Below are 19039 nucleotides of genomic sequence, written 5' to 3' on the forward strand. Positions count from 1 at the left end.
ATTAGTAAATAATAATAATAAAACATTCTAAAAACTGTTCTCTTCACCTGTGATTTCAGGGTTGCAAAGAACAGTATCTTTCAGCCATTAAATGCCCCCTCCCCCTCAATAATGATAGAGACAGCTGCACTTCACCAGGGAGGACATTCCACAAAGCAGGGGACCACCACTGAAAAGGCCTTGCCATGGATCAATACCAGCTGGGCAGTCTGGATGAATATCCTACCCTGATATATAAGGCAGCTTCTTGCATTCAGGTAGCAAGGCTGGTCTAGATGCACCAATGGCCTGATTCAGTTTAAGGTAGCTACATATGATCAAGAAGTGGAGGGCTGGTTGGCACATTGAACCCATGTGCAAATTGGCCCTGATTAGATATATGTTAAACATTTATATAATAACTAGCTGGCCCGGCCACGCATTGCTGTGGGTTTTTGTGTTAAATGGACCTTTTTTTGTTAAATTGACCTTCAGAGTCTCCCTTCAGAGTCTCCTCACCTGCCCTGTCCCAACCCTGACTCCCCTACTGTAAGTTTCAAAAATAAGACTCCCCTACCCACGCGTGTTCCTGAAAATGTCCCCACCCGTCCACTGCTTTGGCTGACTCAGGGTCCTACCTCCCCCCCATGGCTATGTGTTTCCCCCCTCCCTTTGTTGTGTCTAATCCCTGTGAGCCCCCTCTCCCATTGTTGTACCTCATCCCTGTGAAAGGCCCATATTCTGTTTGTTTTTGCCTGTGGCCTACTGGGCAAAGGTGACGCCTACTCAGTTTTCCCTGTCCCACCCCACCCCCCACTGCTTTGGCTGACTCAGGGTTTTTCCTCTCCCCCCCCCCATGACTATGTGTTTCCCCCCTCCCTTTGTTGTGCCTCATCCCTGTGCCCCGCCCCCTGTTGTGGAAGGCCCTATTCTGTTTGTTTTTGCCTGTGGCCTACTGAGTTTTCCCTGCTTGGTGATGCTGCGGCCTATTGAAAAAGCTGGGCCTTGTTGCTGCAAAAGGACTGTTTTCAGTTGGTTGCTGTGGAATTTTGTGGTGTCATCTGGCGGCGCAGCTGTGAAGACGGCAGGGTGCAATCTACCTTTCTATTGGATGCTGCTGGAGTTTTCAGAGCTTCTGGTAGTGACGTCTAATTTGGGCGCCACTTTTTTGTGTTTAATCATTATTTTAGGTGTGAAAGGTGTGGGTTTTTTGGGGGGGAATTATGTCAGATCCCTCCCTGATGGGCATGGAACGTTGTGGCCAAATTTGTTACATTACGGTTCAGCAGTTACAGAGAAAGGCTGTGACCTCCGCGCGTGCAATGCCTACATTTTTAGATATATAGATAATAATAATAATAATAATAATAATAATAATAATAATAATAATAATAATTAATAATAATAATAGTATAATTACTTGGAATGGAAAATCTAACTCTGCTTACAACATTTCTCTCTCTCTCTACCCACCCCAATCCTCTCAAGACCAACATGACAACCTTGAATAAGTGCATTTGTATTGTCCTGACAGCCTCTTCACTATAGGAATGTCTTCCTGCTTTCAATGAGAAAGTCAATTAGTGCCAGACTTAAAGTTGCAGCCTCTGTGTGAAATGGACCAGTAAAGTGAAAGAGGGTGTGAAATTAATCAGGCAAGCCAGAGTCAGGCAAAATGGGTTGGCTAAGTAGCCCAAGGACTGTAATTACTGATCATTGCAATAAACCCATTGCCCCCCCCCAACTCATTGTATTTTACTTACTTACGGCATTTCATTTATTTATTTGTTTACTTAATTTATATGCTGCCCAAATAATTCAGTTCTCTCTGTGTGGTTTGCAACTTATTAGAAAGTACAAAATACAATCCAAACTTCAATAAAACAATAAAACCAATTACAAACAATACAAAACAGCAGAAGGGGGGAACCATTTAAAAGCCAGTGTAAACACAAAATCCCTCCCCTCTTGATTTAAAGCAATGCGGAGGAGGCTGATCACTAGGACAAATGGGGCATTGCCCTCCAACTACAGTCTGCTCTCAGCTAATACTCACCTTACTAGTTTCTTACAGCCAGTGCAGAGGGTGGATAAAAAGGAGTTTGCCCAGCAGCTAAAGAATAACAAGTTTGGCACCAGGTGAGCTTGGGGAGGAAAATCCATAGCTGGAGTGCCACAGCTAAAAAGGCCTGCTCTCTGTCTGTCTAGCTCAGGCATCCCCAAACTTCGGCCCTCCAGATGTTTTGGACTACAATTCCCATCATCCCTGACCACTGGTCCTGTTAGCTAGGGATCATGGGAGTTGTAGGCCAAAACATCTGGAGGGCCGCAGTTTGCGGGTGCATGGTCTAGCTTAATATTGCCTACTCTGACTAGTAGCGCAGGCATAGGCAACCTTGGCTCTCCAGATGTTTTGGAACTACAACTCCCGTGATCCCTAGCTAACAGGGCCAGTGGTCAGGGATCATGGGAGTTGTAGTTCAAAAACATCTGGAGAGCCAAGGTTGCCCATGCCTGCTAGTAGTGGCTGTTCTCTTTTGCAGAGTTCTTTCTTAACATCTGCTACAGCTGCAGATCTCATCATTCCTGAACCATTGACCATGCCAGTTGGGGTGATGGGAATTGGGAATACTGGGTACACAACAAACTCCTGTTCCCAGGATGCTTTAAGGGAAGTCATGGCTGTTTAACGTAGCTTTAAATGCATAGTGCAGACAGGCCCTGTGTTGGGCAAGCTGCAGTTAATGGGGAAAAGGGGGAGGGCAACAGGTTTTCCCCAGCAACAAGCTTTTCCTGCAGTCCTGTGACGTTTCCTTCTATTTGATTGACATCTTACGGGGCAACATAAACGCTTGCACAAAGAGAGTACCCCCACGGTATCTTTTATATATATATATACACACACAACTTTGCACACATAAATATATATGCTAAGGGGGTGATTATAAATGGCTTGAAATGAGTAGGGGATTTGTCATTGACTTCAGATGTGCTCTCCATCCATGAATGTTACTGCTTCATCATGGTTCTAAAAGAGCGGCAGACAGAAAGACAGAGAGAGATTCCCACTGCTAGAAGGATTCTAGAATACAAGTGTGGCGCGTTGCGGACGTGTCCTTCTGTCAATATAGCATCTCTCCCCCTGTGTTGACCCTCATGTCTCTGACTTCCAACCCCCTTGCTTAACGATGACAAATGGAGTTATAATATTGGTTGTTGAACCATAAGCAGCAGACAAATGTGCTTCTGAGAACTACCATTAAGTCCCTAAATGGATTATATATATATTTGGTTTAGAAACCTAATATTTAATACTAGCATATTCTCCAGTGGTTGGCTTTATTTCTCTTGATAATCTATTCCCACTTCATTTCCTTTTTAGTTTTCTAAACTCATTAAATTTTTCATATCGCAAGTTATATTCTCTTCCAAACAAAATGAAAGATGCCCCTTCTTTTTCTCCCTGTCTTTTGGAACGTTTCTAATTTTTAAAACTAGCCCCCCCCTTTTTTATTTTGCTCCCAGACTGCAGAGGGTTGACAGGAGGAAAGGGAAAAACAAGCAGATAAACATTCTTTTAAATGATGAATTTTAAGGTCGCTTTACGAGTCAGGCGGAATTGCTAACCATATTGAGGATTGTAAAAAAGCCTGTGAAAGGCAGCATAATAAATGATGCTTGAAATGGCATTTGTTGTATGCAGCATCCAATGCCTACAAGGTGTCTTTGTGTACATGTTGTTTTGGTCAAAACTGCAGGCAGCAGCAGGCCTCTGTTTACAGCGAGATCTGCCCCAGTCATATGCAAAGCATGGCAGGGGCTAGTTTAAAGAACAAAGGGGGTGCAGAGTGAGGAATAGCAACAGCCACTTACCTCTGTGCAGTCCATCACTCAGATTCTACCTCCCCCTCCCCAGGAGGGCTCTGATCATGGAAGTAACCATGGCAGGGAGAAAGGTATATGAGGGAGGGATCACTCTCCCCCTCCCCGCTCTGCCCCAGCAGTGGAGGTTGGGGTCCATGGGGACCAGTAGAGCAGAAGGCAGGGAGCCCAAACAGTAGGTGAAGCCAGGGCCAATGATAGGCAGAGTCAAAGCTAACCAAAGCTAACTAGGCAGAGCTAACCAATCCTAGTTTTGCCTCCACTCTCCTCCCAGCAACATTGGGACTAAGGAGGAGGAAGGTGGCAATCGGTGCTGCTCACCAGACTGGTTGCAAGTAAGAAGGCATGAAAGCAGAGAATGGCTGAGGGCAGCTTGCAGTTGGGGGGCAGTGCCCCATTTGCCCTAATAGTCTAACAGGGCTCTAGGACCCTGTCAGAGCCTCACACCTCCTTCCCAAAGCAAGGGAAGGCATCAAACGTCCTCCACTCCTCCCCTCCCCTGAAAAATCCACTCTTTAGCGCTGAATCAGAACAAACATCAATTTGGTTTTCTGTAGATTGACATTTGCGCCAATTCAGGACTAATGAGTGGATTTTTCAGGGGAAAGCTGTGGGGCAAACAGAAAACCACTCAGACCTGTGCCTAGAAAGCATGGGACATATGGGAAACTGCTCGGATCCATGGTTTCTACGCATGCGAGAAGCAGAAGTGTGGATGAGCCCATACCAGGCATCCCCAAACTTCGGCCCTCCAGATGTTTTGTACTACAATTCCCATCATCCCTGACCACTAGTCCTGTTAGCTAGGGATCATGGGAGTTGTAGGCCAAAACATATGGAGGGCCGCAGTTTGGGGATGCCTGCTCTAGATATTCATGGCTACATTGACCACATCATTCAAAATATGCAACTTAGGGACTCCGATAGATGATAGATAGATAGATAGATTTTATTATAAGAAACAAGATTCCAAAATAGCATATACAGTTTAAATACATCTAAACAGTATAAAGGTAAATGTAAAAGGACCCCTGACCATTAGGTCCAGTCGTGACCGACTCTGGGGTTGCGCGCTCATCTCGCATTATTGGCCGTGGGAGCCGGCGTACAGCTTCCAGGTCATGTGGCCAGCATGACAAAGCCACTTCTGGGAAACCAGAGCAGCACATGGAAACGCTGTTTACCTTCCCGCTGTAGCGGTTCCTATTTATCTACTTGCATTTTGACGTGCTTTCAAACTGCTAGGTTGGCAAGAGCTGGGACCAAGCAATGGGAGCTCACCCCGTCACAGGGATTCAAACCGCCGACCTTCTGATCAGCAAGCCCTAGGCTCAGTGGTTTAACCCACAGTGCCACCTGGGTCCATCTAAACAGTATAGCTCTATATAAAAATGCATGATAAGAGCAAATCCAAAGTGCAAATGTAATATGATTTCTATATTACATTTTTGTGTTTCTCTCACATTTAGGTCATATTGGAGACCATTCTTAAAAGTAACATATCTCAGCTCTGAACTGCTGTTAAAAATTTGAATGAACAATCTATGCGTCCCATATCCATGGGTACCATGTTGGGACTGTGTCTCACCATCTTCCTGAGTAACAAAAACAAAGTCACTCCAAGTTGTTGAGAGAGTCAGTCTGTAGCCTTTGATGTTAGTGACTGTGTTAGTTTCTCAATTGTTGCCAGGTTCCAGAGTTTGGTGTGCCAGCTCTGAGTATTCAGTCTCAAAACATTTTTTCCAGTGGTGTGCAATAATCACTCGCATGCTGCCATAATCATAAACATCATTAAGTCCTTTGAAGGCGCTTCCACATCATCACCAGATAATATGGGCAACAAGCAAAGGCTTTAACTGTGGAGGAGCAGATAATGAGGATTAGCTCAGTAATGACATCATCCCAAAACACATCTACTGAAGGACATTGCCACCACGGATGAAAAATAGGAGCCTCCAAAGAAACATTATTTCCAATACTCTGGTGATCCCCCTCCCTGGATGCAGCCCTGGGAGCCAATATCTTTTCACTTTAATCTTCAGCTGTTTTGAAAGCTTTCATGCACCAACATTGCACAGGATTGTTCCTCAAGTACAGGCATAGGCAACCTTGGCTCTCCAGATGTTTTGGAACTACAACTCCCATGATCCCTAGCTAACAAGGCCAGTGGTCAGGGATCATGGGAGTTGTAGTTCCAAAACATTTGGAGAGCCAAGTTGCCTATGCCTGCTCTTTGGAGTTCAAACGGAGTTCTAACAATGCTCGTTACCTTCCTGTTTGGTTGCCTCTCACTCATGGGCGTACCCAGGATCAAAACTAGGGGGGGGCAAGGGGAGGGGCCAAGGCACGGAAGGGGAGGGGCCACAAAGTGGGCGGGAACGGCGAGCTCGCGCTCCGCCGGGCTGTGCCCCTCCCTAGAAGCAGGGCTGGTGGGCGGAAGCGGAGCCCAGCCCAGCGGAGCGCGAGTTCAGCGTTCCCGCCCGCCGCGCCGCGCCGCGCTCTCTGGTTCCCCGCCGCGCTTGGCCTTGCCAGAGGGCGCGACGGGGAGCTGGAGGGAGGGCGCAGCGCGGCGGGCGGGAACGGCGAACTCGCGCTCCGCCGGGCTGTGCCCCTCCCTAGAAGCAGGGCTGGTGGGCGGAGGCGGAGCCCAGCCCAGCGGAGCGCGAGTTCAGCGTTCCCGCCCGCCGCGCCGCGCTCTCTGGTTCCCCACCGCGCTTGGCCTTGCCAGAGGGCGCGACGGGGAGCTGGAGGGAGGGCGCAGTGCGGCGGGCGGGAACGGCGAACTCGCGCTCCGCCGGGCTGTGCCCCTCCCTAGAAGCAGGGCTGGTGGGCGGAGGCGGAGCCCAGCCCAGCGGAGCGCGAGTTCGGCGTTCCCGCCCACCGCGCCGCGCTCCCTGGTTCCCCGCCGCGCTTGGCCTTGCCTGAGGGCGCGCCGGGGAGCTGGAGGGAGGGTGCGGCGCGGCACGGCGGGAATGGTGAACTCGCGCTCCGCCGGGCTGTGCTCTGCCTCTGCCCACCAGCCCTGCTTCTAGAGTAGGGCAGCTGCCCTAACTTGCCCCATGGTGGGTACGCCCTTGCTCTCACTCACATATGCGGTGGATGGCTTTTCCATTTCCACTTTGCTTTGCAGAGTTCAACATCATTTTCTTTGATAGGATACCATTGGTCAGCTTTCAGGACCTGTCATGTCTGTTTAGAAGGGCCCCAGCCTTTACAGGCCTCCTTCCATTTTCTCCCACTATCCGTAATGTCGTTTTGATGAGGACAGAGTCCTTGAGTGCACTGTGCTGTAAAGAGGATTCATTATTGCAACAAGTCTATTTTAAGCCAATTTCTATCAGGTTTATTACATCCTGTGAATTCATTACACTTCTGTTCACCTGTGTTGGAGGCATGTGACAGAGTTATCACCCTTCCTTGCAGAGGGCAGGGATGGATGGCTGAGTGGCTCTGTTTTAAGACCTAATGGCCTCTTATTTAATACAGTTTTATCTTCATCCTCCCTTAGCAATCATCGCCTTAAAAAATATAATCTCCATTATATCCATTCTGTTCTCTGCTGCAGAACAAATCAATGCTCCTCTCTGGTGGTTTGAGATGGTTTAAGTGTGTTGGAAATCTGAAGGAATCAATTGCACCCAGGTGCATAGAGAGGCATGTAAGTGGAGGGTTCTTTCTCCCCCTAGAGAGAAATGGCTGGCAAGATTGGCTCCTGTTCTCATGACACAGCAGCTTTGTTTCAATTTCGTCCCCTTCAAAAATATAGCTGTGAGTGCTAAATCTTCCATGCCTGACTGCAGAGTGCAGAGACCAATATAAAGTTACATTTCACTTTGGACTGACAGGTGGAAAGCCATAATCATGTCCCTTTCTTCATGATGAATGATGAATTCTCAAGATATAAAGTGGATCCGGGATGGCCACACTGTCAGTGAAGAGTACATGCTGGTGGCTTCAGATAAGAAGCAAGCTTTTCAAGAAATGCCCTCCTTTATACAAATCACGGTTGCTGAAGATTCTGGGACACTGTTAAAATAGGTTTATGCCACCAGGAGTGGGGGAAAGGACACAAATTTGTTCTCATAGCAGAATATTAAATTTACCAGCTCTTTCCTTTCTGCAGGATGTGTCCCATGACAGTCACTGATGCAGTTCCCAGCTTATCCAGGGCCTGATTATGGCTCCAGTTCTGTGTTTTGTTATGAGTACAGTGGTACCTCTGGATACGCACACCTCTGGTTGCATATCTTTCAGGATGCAAACGTGGCAAATCCGGAATTAATTTTCCGGGTTTCGTCACACGCGCATGCGCAGAAGTGCTCTACGTGCCGCGCGCATGCACAGAAGCGGCACCTCCGGTTGCGAATTCCTCGGGATCCAACCGGAGCTCCAGAACGGATCCCGTTTGCAACTGGAGGTATCACTGTATGTCAGTGTTATATGAAAGAGGGATAAATTTTCCAACAATGTTCTATACAATGGCTGGACACTGTCCTCTGAGTGCATCTATGTGGCAAACTGAGATGTCTGCTGGTGGTCAAGTCTACTTGAGAATTGGCAACCCAGACTGCTGTTTCAAATAGCAGGTTCAACAACTAAATCAGCTAGGTGTCCCAGCCTGCTAATTCAGGTAGCGGGTACAGCAACAATTCATGAGAAAATCTTTTTGTATTTAGATGCTACACCTGACATTTATAAAACAAGTAGAACCTGCAGCAAAATGTTGCAGTGTGGAATGCTCCTATTCAGTGCTTCATTCAGCCAGCCATACACATACCCCATTTCATTCTCTCTCCTACCTGGTTTTTGATATTTTTTTTCCCTCTCCCTTCCCCCCCCCCCAAAAAAAGCATTGTGTGGGTTGTTGTTTCTTGAACATTTGCAAATCTTGAGGTTCCCCCAAACTTGATAATGCCTCCTCCTTGTGCATGGTTTTGATTACATTAGCATCAACACTCAGCTTTGAAGTTTGGAAAAAGAAGAAAATGATGTAGCAACCCACAAAAATCCTGGTCTCCAACACCCTCTCCTTCACCAAGAAGCAAGTGATCAAAGATATCTGAGCACCATCTTCTCTCTTTAGGTGTGCATTTTTGCTTATTCAAGCTGCAGACTCTCAAAGCAAGACCTCAGAGACTGCATTGTAAGGGGATTGGTCTGTTTCTCTCTTAACCAGAGTTTCCGTCTTGCAAAGCAGCCAGCTCTCTCCTTTCTGTGGAGAGGCAGCCAGCATCTAATCAGGCTTCACTCCTTTGTTGTAGTTATTGATCCTCAGCACTGTAAGATGCAAATAGCCAAGCCTGACAGGATTCAGGGTGTTTTATCATCAATGGAGAGTAATTATGCTTGGCTGCACCAATATTGGATTGTTAAGCCCCAGGATAATGCGCAAGGTAAAGACATTTAGAAGGCAGTCCACCTTGGGAATTTGTGTAAATGTGATGGATAGAGTGAGAGAAGGATAGCTGAATTACAGCCCTCGGGGACTGACAGATGCATGAGCAGAGAGGGAGGAGGGTGGATGTAGCCTTGATGATCTTGCAGGTGGGGCACAAGATAGCACTGCCTTTGATGCTCAGTCCCAACATGGACGCAAGACTATAATTTTCCATTGCTACCTACTCTTAACAATGTGCCATACATTTGAGAGGGAAGCATGCACTCCAGAAATTGCTGATGGAGTGGTTTGGCAAAGGCTGTGCAGCTTGCTGTTTATAACGTGTTTTGTTGAAGTAGTATTGCTTTGGCCTGGGGAGGTGCAGGAGTGGGGTGGGCATGCTGGGGCAGGAGGGGTTCGTGCCTTCATGGTGATTTAACCCAGCAGATGTGGTAGCACAAAGGAAAAATGAGCAGTGGTTGAACAAAAATATTTAGACCAATATGTTGATAAGAAGCAGGCTATAGGTTTTGGGCAACAGAAGGAACCAAGGACCTCTGTGTAGGAAAGGTTGCGCGAGTACATGTCTGTGTGCTCAGGTGTGGATATTGTACCTCTGCACATTGTGTATGTCACAGGAATTCAGGAGCCCTTAGGTCCAGTGTCAATGGATCTCTTTTCTAATCCTCTTTCTAACTCCATACCAAGTAGGAATACAGACTGAGAAACCTTAGTACAGTTCTTTTATCCATTTGGTACAAGCAGAAAAACCCAGAACTCACCCTGGGCACTCACAGCACATTCTGAGGACTCTCTCCTGCTCTTGGTTTTGCACAGAAAAGGATGGAGGAACCTATCACCCTCTGGATGTTGATGGGCTGCAACTCCCCTTGTTCCTGACCATTGGTCAGGCTGACTTGCACTGATGGGAAGTACAGTCAAACAACCCCTGTAGGGCCACAGGATTCCACATCCCCAATATAGAGGTTCACTTTATAGGTATAATAACCGTTTTTGTCTCTTATACAATTGGAGCTTAATTGTATTCAGGAGGTTTGGCTGCAATCCGATGTGTTCCACCATGGGAACATAGGAAACTGCCTTATACTAAGTCATGCCATTAGTCCATCTACCGGTAGTTCAGTATTGTTCACACTGGCTGGGGTTTACCAGGGTTTCAGGCAGAGTGGTCTTTCCCAGCCTTACCTGATGGTGCTGAGGATTGAACCGGGAACATTCTGCATGCAAAGCATATGTTCTGCCACTGCCCTTCCTAAGTGAACAAATCACACATTGCTGATCTCGCTCAATGTTTCCTTTTTGTTTGGGACATACTGAGTCCTTTCGTCTGAGCCCTATGATGTGTGTGTGAGAGAGAGACAGGTGGCCAGAGAACACCAAAGGAGAGCCATGTAAACATGTGACTAACAAACAGGAGCTCTAAAAAAAAAAATCAATCTCAAGTGCTCAGCAACTTGCAGTAAAGACCTTCTAAATGGATAAATAGCAGAGTCTCATATTGACATAAGAATCTGCCTAACCTTTGCAGAGTCTGGTGCATGAACTAGCTAAGCTGCCCTCGCTGTGGGGGGGAAATGTATCTCTCTACAAAGATGCTGTGTTAGCTAGCTAATCCCCAGCTCTGATCATTGCAAACCTGTAAGTAGACAGGGAAAATCTCCTTTCCTGGTTGTTATTCATGCTGAGTGAATCTCATACCTGTAAAATAAAATAAAAACGTTGAGCTTTTTTCCCCCAGGTATCTATGAAATTTTCAAGATGGGTTGTAGGTAAAAGGGATTTTCTTGTGAGGCAACTGTGACAGGCAATCCCCAGTGAAGGTCCGTCTTGACACGATACTTGCCTTCAAAAATGAGAATTGTATTGCAAAGCTGTAACATATTGTTGTCAATCGGATATTTTGATTTTTAGTAGGGACAGGACTACAATGCATCTCCTTGGCTGTATTGCAACTTCCCACAGCCTGGTACCCTTTGGACTAGAGTTCCCATCAATCCCAGGCAGCAGGCCCAATGGTCAGGGATGATGTGAGATGTAGTCCAACACATCTGGAGGGAACCACGTTGAGAAAAGGCTTCTCTAATCACTGTGCCACAATCCCTCACAATGGAAAATATGACATGATTCTAGATCAAATTGAGCTGAATCCTCATATTTCTTTGTGGGCAGGGCCTGCAGCAGTAGCTGATTGGAACATCTTCTAACGGAGAATCGCTGTTTGCTGCAAGATTGACAGGTGGTAGCCCCCACCTTTGGTGCTCTGGCTTTTCAGATGCCTAAGCTGCCTCTCCATTGCTTCATTCTGGTGACTACCTAAGTTGCCTTTGGAAATGGAAGAGAGTGGGTCCAAAACGAAGAGGAAAGATACTTGCGGGAACTCACAAGTGGGGAGAGCTGCTGCTGCATTCCAGTTCTGCTTGCAGGCTTCTCATAGGCCAGACCAGATGGGTCTTCATATGAATAAGGATACACTTCTTCTAATGCTGTTTGTGCAATACTACATCTGGAAGTTGTGGCAGTTGCCAGTACAATAATGCCAACCTAAATCATTGCATCAGCATGGCATTTGCAAGTTGATTTGTAACTCTAGCACAGTGCCCGAAGTTATGGCATTGTGCTGGTATATTGCACTCCATCCTGGGACCTCCTTATAAAAGGCATGAAATGTCTCTAGCCTGATCTGGTGCATGGGGAAAGCGGTGTTTTTTTATTTTAAAAAAATGTGGAAGATACCCCTATGTATAAAGATTTTTAAAAGCTATTTACCACTCTTGAATGGATGTCCTGAACTGCCCTGGTTAAGGAACATACTGTAGAAAGGATATATTGCAAGTTATAAGAACGTAAGAACATTATCACACCCTGCTCGATCAAGCAGTGGCCCACCTGGTCCTGCATCCTGCTCTCACAGTAGCCATCCATCAAGCAGGTGCCGAGTACATCTCTCCCTTCCTGCAGTTTCCAATGACTAGTATTCAGAAGCACACTGCCTCCAACAGTGCAAGCGGAACATAGTCAGTGGAGCATAGCCATCCAGGGTTAGTAGCCATTGATAGCCTTATCCTCTGTGAATCTAATCCTCCTTTAAAGCCTTCTAAGCTAGTAGGGATCGCTGCCTTTTGTGGGAGAGAATTCCATGTGCACTGTGTGAAGAACAGTCCTGTAACAAATGCCTTTGGTTATCCAGAATGTGGAGATGGAAAGATTAAAGCAAAATCTGTGGAGCAAAATATTAGAATAATGGCAAAATATCACAGCAGAATTATGTTGAAGAGAATGGCACAAGTCCTGTATTTATTGGTGGATGAATCTGAGGAGTTATTGTCCACTTTTTTTTTCAAAAGTAAAAAAAAAAGCTGGTGAAAATTAGGCCTAATGCCCTCCACCTTCTTTGATTCAAACCCTCCTGAAGCTGCCCCATTCTTCCATCCCATCAGGGTTCCTTCCTTCCTGTTCACTTTGTCCTCAGTTTTTCCTGGATTTTAAAATGCCCCCGCTTTCTGTGGAACTACAGAATAATTGGAAGGAGCAGTGTTTTTCTTTTTCTTTTTCTGGGTTGTATGGTTTGGGGAAACTAAAGTTTCTCCTCTCTCCCCAGCCTGTCTGAGTACAAATTGGTAGGCTTCTGACGTTGTATGCATCACACAATAAAGCCAGAACCTTAGGAAGATGCTAATCTGTCCAGCCATCTTAAACCCCACATTTTATGCATACAGCATGAGTGTACTGTATACGTGCATATCTATTAAATGTAAAACACGTGTGTGTAATTGTATTTGCCATACCCTGCACCAAAGTAGTTATTTCTTTTTATTGGGAAAATTGTTAGATTTGATGGCAGTATGTAATTAGTAGCTTGCCAGCCCTAATTACAGGCCTGTGCTCCAGCAGAACTGATGTAGTGTTTCTGTGTGTATGGTGTACCATGAAATAGGAGTTTGGAAGGGTGCCACGTTGCTGGATCATCATATATTTGCCATGGCGAAAGGCTGTTGCTACAATAGTTTATGTGGTGACGGGAGTGGGAAGCAAGCGCTGCGCGTATTGCAAACTAGAAGACTTCCTTTGTTAAACGAACCACAATTGCCAACCACAAATTACAGCTTCGCAAACTGTAGATTTTAAGCCTGGGCTCTTTGTGTAAACAGAAGTTTCTTTGTGTGTGTGAGTGAGTGAGTGAGCATAACTTTGGGGTGGGGGTGGGGAAAGCCTCAGTCTGTTTGGTGCCATTAAACAGAGTTACAGTGTTTGTTTAAAGTGTCAGATCCAGAAGCTCAAGGCTCTAGAAATGACAGTGTTTCAACAGAGCAGCTATATTGCAAGCTGCCATCTCAAAAAACTTTCGCCCTCCAAGTGTTGATCAATGGATGTTCAGCAACATATTGGAGAACACCAGGTTGACCTACCCCTGCTTTAGTTTCTTGCGAACCGTTAACACTTAAAACCTTAATTTTTTTAACAAGTATTAACAGTATTAACCATTAACAAGTAACAAAAACATACAAATAAAACACAAAATCAATAGCTTGGTAGTATACAAAGTTACAAAGCACCAGAACAAATGGAGAGAGAGAAGCTAATACCAAACTCACCAGCTCTAAATTAGATGCCAACGGCAAACCTGAACTGGCTCACCACCACTGAATTAGACTAGACTGAACGGGGATGGTGAGCATTTTAGTGCACTCATCCTGATTCATAAGCATTGGAGTGACCACCATGTTCCAATAAATATCTCGGATTCTATTAACCTTCTGCGGTCTTTGTTGTTGTATTAATTTTTCCACTAGTTCTAAGTTCCACACCTTATTCCATCAGCCACCCATTGTAAACTGGGGACTATGGGTGGTATCCAATGTGCTTGTTCTTTTAGCAGAAGGGTTTACACAAGTGCAATAGTACGTCCCCCCCCCTCGTTCATCCACGTCCCCTAAATGTGTTCTGGGATTTCTTCCAGCCCTCTACAGCAGATCTGGGGAGGGTACTGGGCATGTGTGGGAACAACCTATTTAGCATCAGTGTGGTGTAGTGGTTAGAGTGTCGGACTAGGACCTCAGAGACCAGGGTTCAAATCCCTGCTCATCCATGAAGATCACTGGGTGACCTTGGACCAGTCACTGCCTTTCAGCCTAGCCTGCCTCACAGGCTTGTTGTGAAATGAGGAGGGGGAGAACCATGTACACCATCATAAATTCATTGGAGAAAAGGGAGGGATATAAATGTAATAAATACATGAAATAAATAGTCTTATATTGGATGTAACCTTATGGTGACAATGATGGGCAAATGCCATTTTACGGAATGGTTTTGTGATAGAGCAAGATGCATTTTAGAACAGTAGTATGCATCCTGCAAGTGATGAAAAAGGCCTTTGCTTACCTTACATGAAGAGCTGCTGTCATTTAGAGTGGACACTAATGAGCTTGATGGACAAACAGTATGACCTGTTATAAGCCAGCTTCCTGTGTTCCTACAGTGGCTGGAGGAACAAAGAGAGGACAAAGCAGTCTCTTCCAAGTGACAACAGCTTGATCAAATGGAAGTCAGAGAGCCTGCTCGTCTTTAGCCACCCACTCCCCCAGTAGCAGCTGACTGGATCTTCCAGTCCTGCCCTCATGATTTCCAGGTTAGAATGGCCTACGGTTCTATCCCTTAACCAGTAGTCCCAGCAGTACAAGGAGCCAGTACCTGATTCACAGGGCTCCCTCTTTAAACCTTTCAGCTCCCAAGCTCATAATGTTGTGTCATCACTACTGATTGACAGAGAACCAAGCAAATGGCGCAGCAGTACCATTGGGCAGATCTGGAAGTGGCTCATATATATGTCGTTAGGAAGACCTTTTGGCAACCCATAAATGGCTGGCACAAATCAACACACCCAATATGTTTTGTTTGCTTATTTAACATTTATATACATAAGTGGTTTTCAGAATAGCAGATACCATGTGTGTATATATAACTAAACAATGAATCTGAAAGACTACAATGCAACACAATAATAAAAATGCGCCCCAAACAAGCAGCACATTTTGTAACATCATCTCTAGGGTTTGGGGTCCCCTTTTCATCCTCCCTCATGCCAAGGCACACCCCGACCCACAAAATACAACACTTTGCCCTACCCAGCACATATTAATCATACCCAAATCCTGCCTTACACAAATCATACAATAGCAGCCACTCATTCAGTATCACTCATCACATTCTGCTCCCACACCTCATGCACATCCATCAGTACAGACAAGCACACCACCCACCTGGGCACTCCCATTATCTCCCACTCAATCATCAGCCACTGTCACCAGTCACTCCTTCCACTTAACAAAAATGTACCGCTGCAATGTAATGTAAAGTAAATGTAATGTTTTGGTAATTTCTTCTAATGGTCCTGTAAGTGGCGGGAGAGTGCAGCAAGGCAGGTGTGCCAAATGTAGGATACCTAGTAACCTCAGCGCAGCACTGTGGGAGGTGGCGGACTCTCTTTCATTGGAGCTTTTTCAACAGAGGCTGGATGGCTGTGATTCCTGCATTGCAGTGGGTTGGACTCGATGACCCTTGGGGTCCCTTCCAACTCCACGGTCTTGTGAGAATTCATCGTGGCTTAGCATATGGTTGCTAGCCTTTATCCGAAATAAGCAACTGTTGTTGTTGTTGTTGTTGTTGTTTTTAGTAAGCCCATAGGACGTAAGTGAAGGGTATTGTGCACTGAAATTATTTCTGGAGAAAATGCAAGCTGGAGCCATAGGGTTCTGCAGAATGAAACATGTCGTTAAAAATCTCTTTATGGTGGGTAGAAGGAAATTGACTGCTTAACATGAGAGGTGCACTGTGGTTGCACCCAAGGACTTTTTCTCTGAGATTGCCTTCTATTACCTTGCAGATCATTAGTGTACCCAGCATGATTTTGAAATACATCATTTTGGCAGCGGCAGCAAGCTGAGGATGGGTTTCTGTTAATATCTTGCCTTTAGTAATACATATTTCCTCATGCAGAGTGCTAACGGGAAATGCAATTTTTATTACACTGGACTTAAAAACAAAGAGGCTTTGATGTTTCACTTTATGTGTGTCGCTCCTGCCTCTCACAGTCACCTTCCTCCTATGTTTTAAGAAGCCGAAACGGCTTTGGGCTCAATTATGCGGGCCACTGTAAACACCCACAGGAGGTAGAGCCCTTTATATAGAGAGGTAGGGGGAGGAAAGAGAGAAAGGAATAATGAAATTTGGATTGAAACAGAAACAAGATTTTACCATTTGTGTGCTCTGGGAAGGAGCACTCACACATATGATCACCAGGCAAAAAGAAATCGCTTACCCCCATGGTGGCTTTCTCCCTGTTGAATTCAACACCTTAACTGGTTGCTTGAGTTTGGATCTCCCATTCTGTTGGATCAATGCAGCTACAAACTCCCAAGCCAAATAAACACCGGCAGCAGCCCCCACTCTCTATATGGTCCACAAACAATTGAGCTTGATGTTTCTTGCACATTTAAAATAAACAAAGAATCTTCCATGCTTGGCTTTTCAGCCACCGATAGCACATCCATTGCAATGCAATTTACACAGTCGGATAGGCCGGTGGGTAGCTGGAAGTGCATTAGGCAGGTGGCCAGCTGCTAGAGCCCAAATTAATACAGAGGAGATGGGCAATCATGGCTGGGCTGACTGACTCAGGTGACCACAAATAGCAGGTGGTCCTAAGTACTAGTTTCGATGCACTAGATAAGGCATCCTGCTGAAATGTCAGCTCCAGCTTCCCCCTCCCTCTCCAGCATTCATCAAGAGCAGGATGTGAACTCTCTCCCCCCCCCCCGCCCCGCTGGCCCTAGCTGGCTTGTCAGCTCTATTGATGGAATCAAAACATGGTGAAAACAATATTTTAAAAGGCCGTCTAAGGGTCAATACACACACGGTTGCTGCTTGGAGGCCATTTTAAATCACTTCCCTTTGGTGGCTGCCTCAGTACGGCAAGCCATTCATACAAAGTGGCCTGCTGTGCTGTGAAGCATTGTGCCACTTACTTCCACCACCACAGAAATGTGGGTCTGTGGTGGCAGTAGATTGCGTGGCAGGTTGTGCCAGACAAACAGCTTGCATTGAGGGGGCAGCTGTTGTGGAGCACGGTGTTAGGAACATAGGATAGGAAGCTGCCTTATACTGGGTGAAACCAGTGGTCCATCGAGCTCACTGTTACCTACGCTGACTAGCAGCAACTCCTCCAGCTTTCAAACAAGGGATCTTTCCCATCCCTGCCGGGAGATGCCAGGGGGATCGAACCTGGGACCTTCTGCATGCAAAGCCGTTTGTTTGTTTGTTTGTTTGTTTGTTTACAATATTTATTAGCTAGCTTTAATACACTCCTGAGGTGGCTTCCGTATGATAACTGATCTAGAAAACAGCATCAAACTGATTTCAGAAGCCACCACACAATGGTAACCTTTTAAAACACACACACAAAAAAATGTATATTTATATGTTATAAGAATTGTCCTAACAGACCCACATAATAAACCAGTTTAGAAGCAGTTAAACCAATTTAAAACTAGTGAAAGGTTTGTAACCAAAGTTTTTAAAAAACCAAATTGAGCCACAGCACCATAATGCTACTTATTCTTATGTATCAGCCCCAATGAAGCAGAGTGTCTTTTCTGGGTCTCTCCTTCTCACCTCACTTTTTCACTTGACCTTCCATGGAGACAAGGGGATCTCCCGGAGGAGGATAAAAAGGAAGCTTATTATGGGACCGCTCTGCTACCTGGGATCAATTTACTATATCTCAGGGCAGTGGCGGAGCCTCATGCTCCGGCACCGGGGGCAGGGCTGGTGCCCGTTCTGGGGGCAGGGCATGCCTCCCGGAGCGGCGGAGCATGTGTTCCGGGGTGGGGCATGCGTTCTGGGGGTGGGATGCGCCTCCCGGAGGGGCGTAGCATGCGTTCCGGGGGCATAGCGCGCCTCCCGTATTGGCATGACACGCGTTCCGGGGGTGGGGTGGGCGCCCGTGATGACGCCCCTTGGAGCTCGCTGCTCGGGGCGGCCCCACCCCCACCCCTATCTTCCTACGCCCCTGTCTCATGGCTAAGGATAGATGGATCAGTCCATTTCACATCTATGTGTTTCTAATTTTTCCAGTCATAAATTCAGTTCTCCACATTTTTTCAGCGTTTCACAGTACTGTATTTATTAATTTTAACTCATGAAAAGTTATCTGCGTTTTGGTGCAAATTTATACTAATATATACATTTTTATATGCAATTTTGCCTAACAAACATTTTACAAAGCAATTTCCATGCATGTTTCACTAATAATGCACATTTTACCATACCATGTGCCTTGTACATATTATTTGACTGGAGAACTGCACTGCAAAATTTGGAGATGGGTAATTTCAAAGGATGGATGTGTTCTGGTTCACATATTGTTTCAGAGAGTGCAAATTTTGTAGGTTTGCCTTTAAATGTGAACTTACCGTAATTGAATTTTCCCCGCACCCCTACTCTGTGTGCATTCTGAATTACGAGTTGCACCCTGGTCTCCCTAACTGCCTGAAGGTGCCTTCCATAGTTCTAGTTACAGGTAGGTAGCCGTGTTGGTCTGAGTCGAAGCAAAATAAAAAAATTCCTTCAGTAGCACCTTAAAGACCAACTAAGTTTATATTTTGGTATGAGCTTTCGTGTGCATGCACACTTCTTCAGATACCGTATCTGAAGAAGTGTGCATGCACACGAAAGCTCATACCAAAATATAAACTTAGTTGGTCTTTAAGGTGCTACTGAAGGAAT

At 45.8% G+C, this 19039-nt stretch overlaps 1 protein-coding gene across 13 annotated transcripts in view; it reads left to right on the plus strand.

Moving 5' to 3' along the window:
• Window positions 1-19039, plus strand: part of FBRSL1 (fibrosin like 1) — an 808905-nt gene that overhangs the window by 595787 nt on the left and 194079 nt on the right. Inside the window, exon 1 of one of the 13 annotated variants that reach the window (XM_060269616.1) lies at window positions 6928-18808. The exons of the other annotated variants lie outside the window; for them this stretch is intronic. The gene's annotated coding sequence lies outside the window, so the exon portion shown is untranslated. Of the gene's footprint in view, window positions 1-6927; window positions 18809-19039 lie in introns of those variants that run through there. 13 annotated transcript variants of the gene reach the window in all.

This window comes from Zootoca vivipara, chromosome 17 (genome assembly GCF_963506605.1).
Source record: "Zootoca vivipara chromosome 17, rZooViv1.1, whole genome shotgun sequence".
Classification (NCBI taxonomy): Eukaryota; Metazoa; Chordata; class Lepidosauria; order Squamata; family Lacertidae; genus Zootoca; species Zootoca vivipara.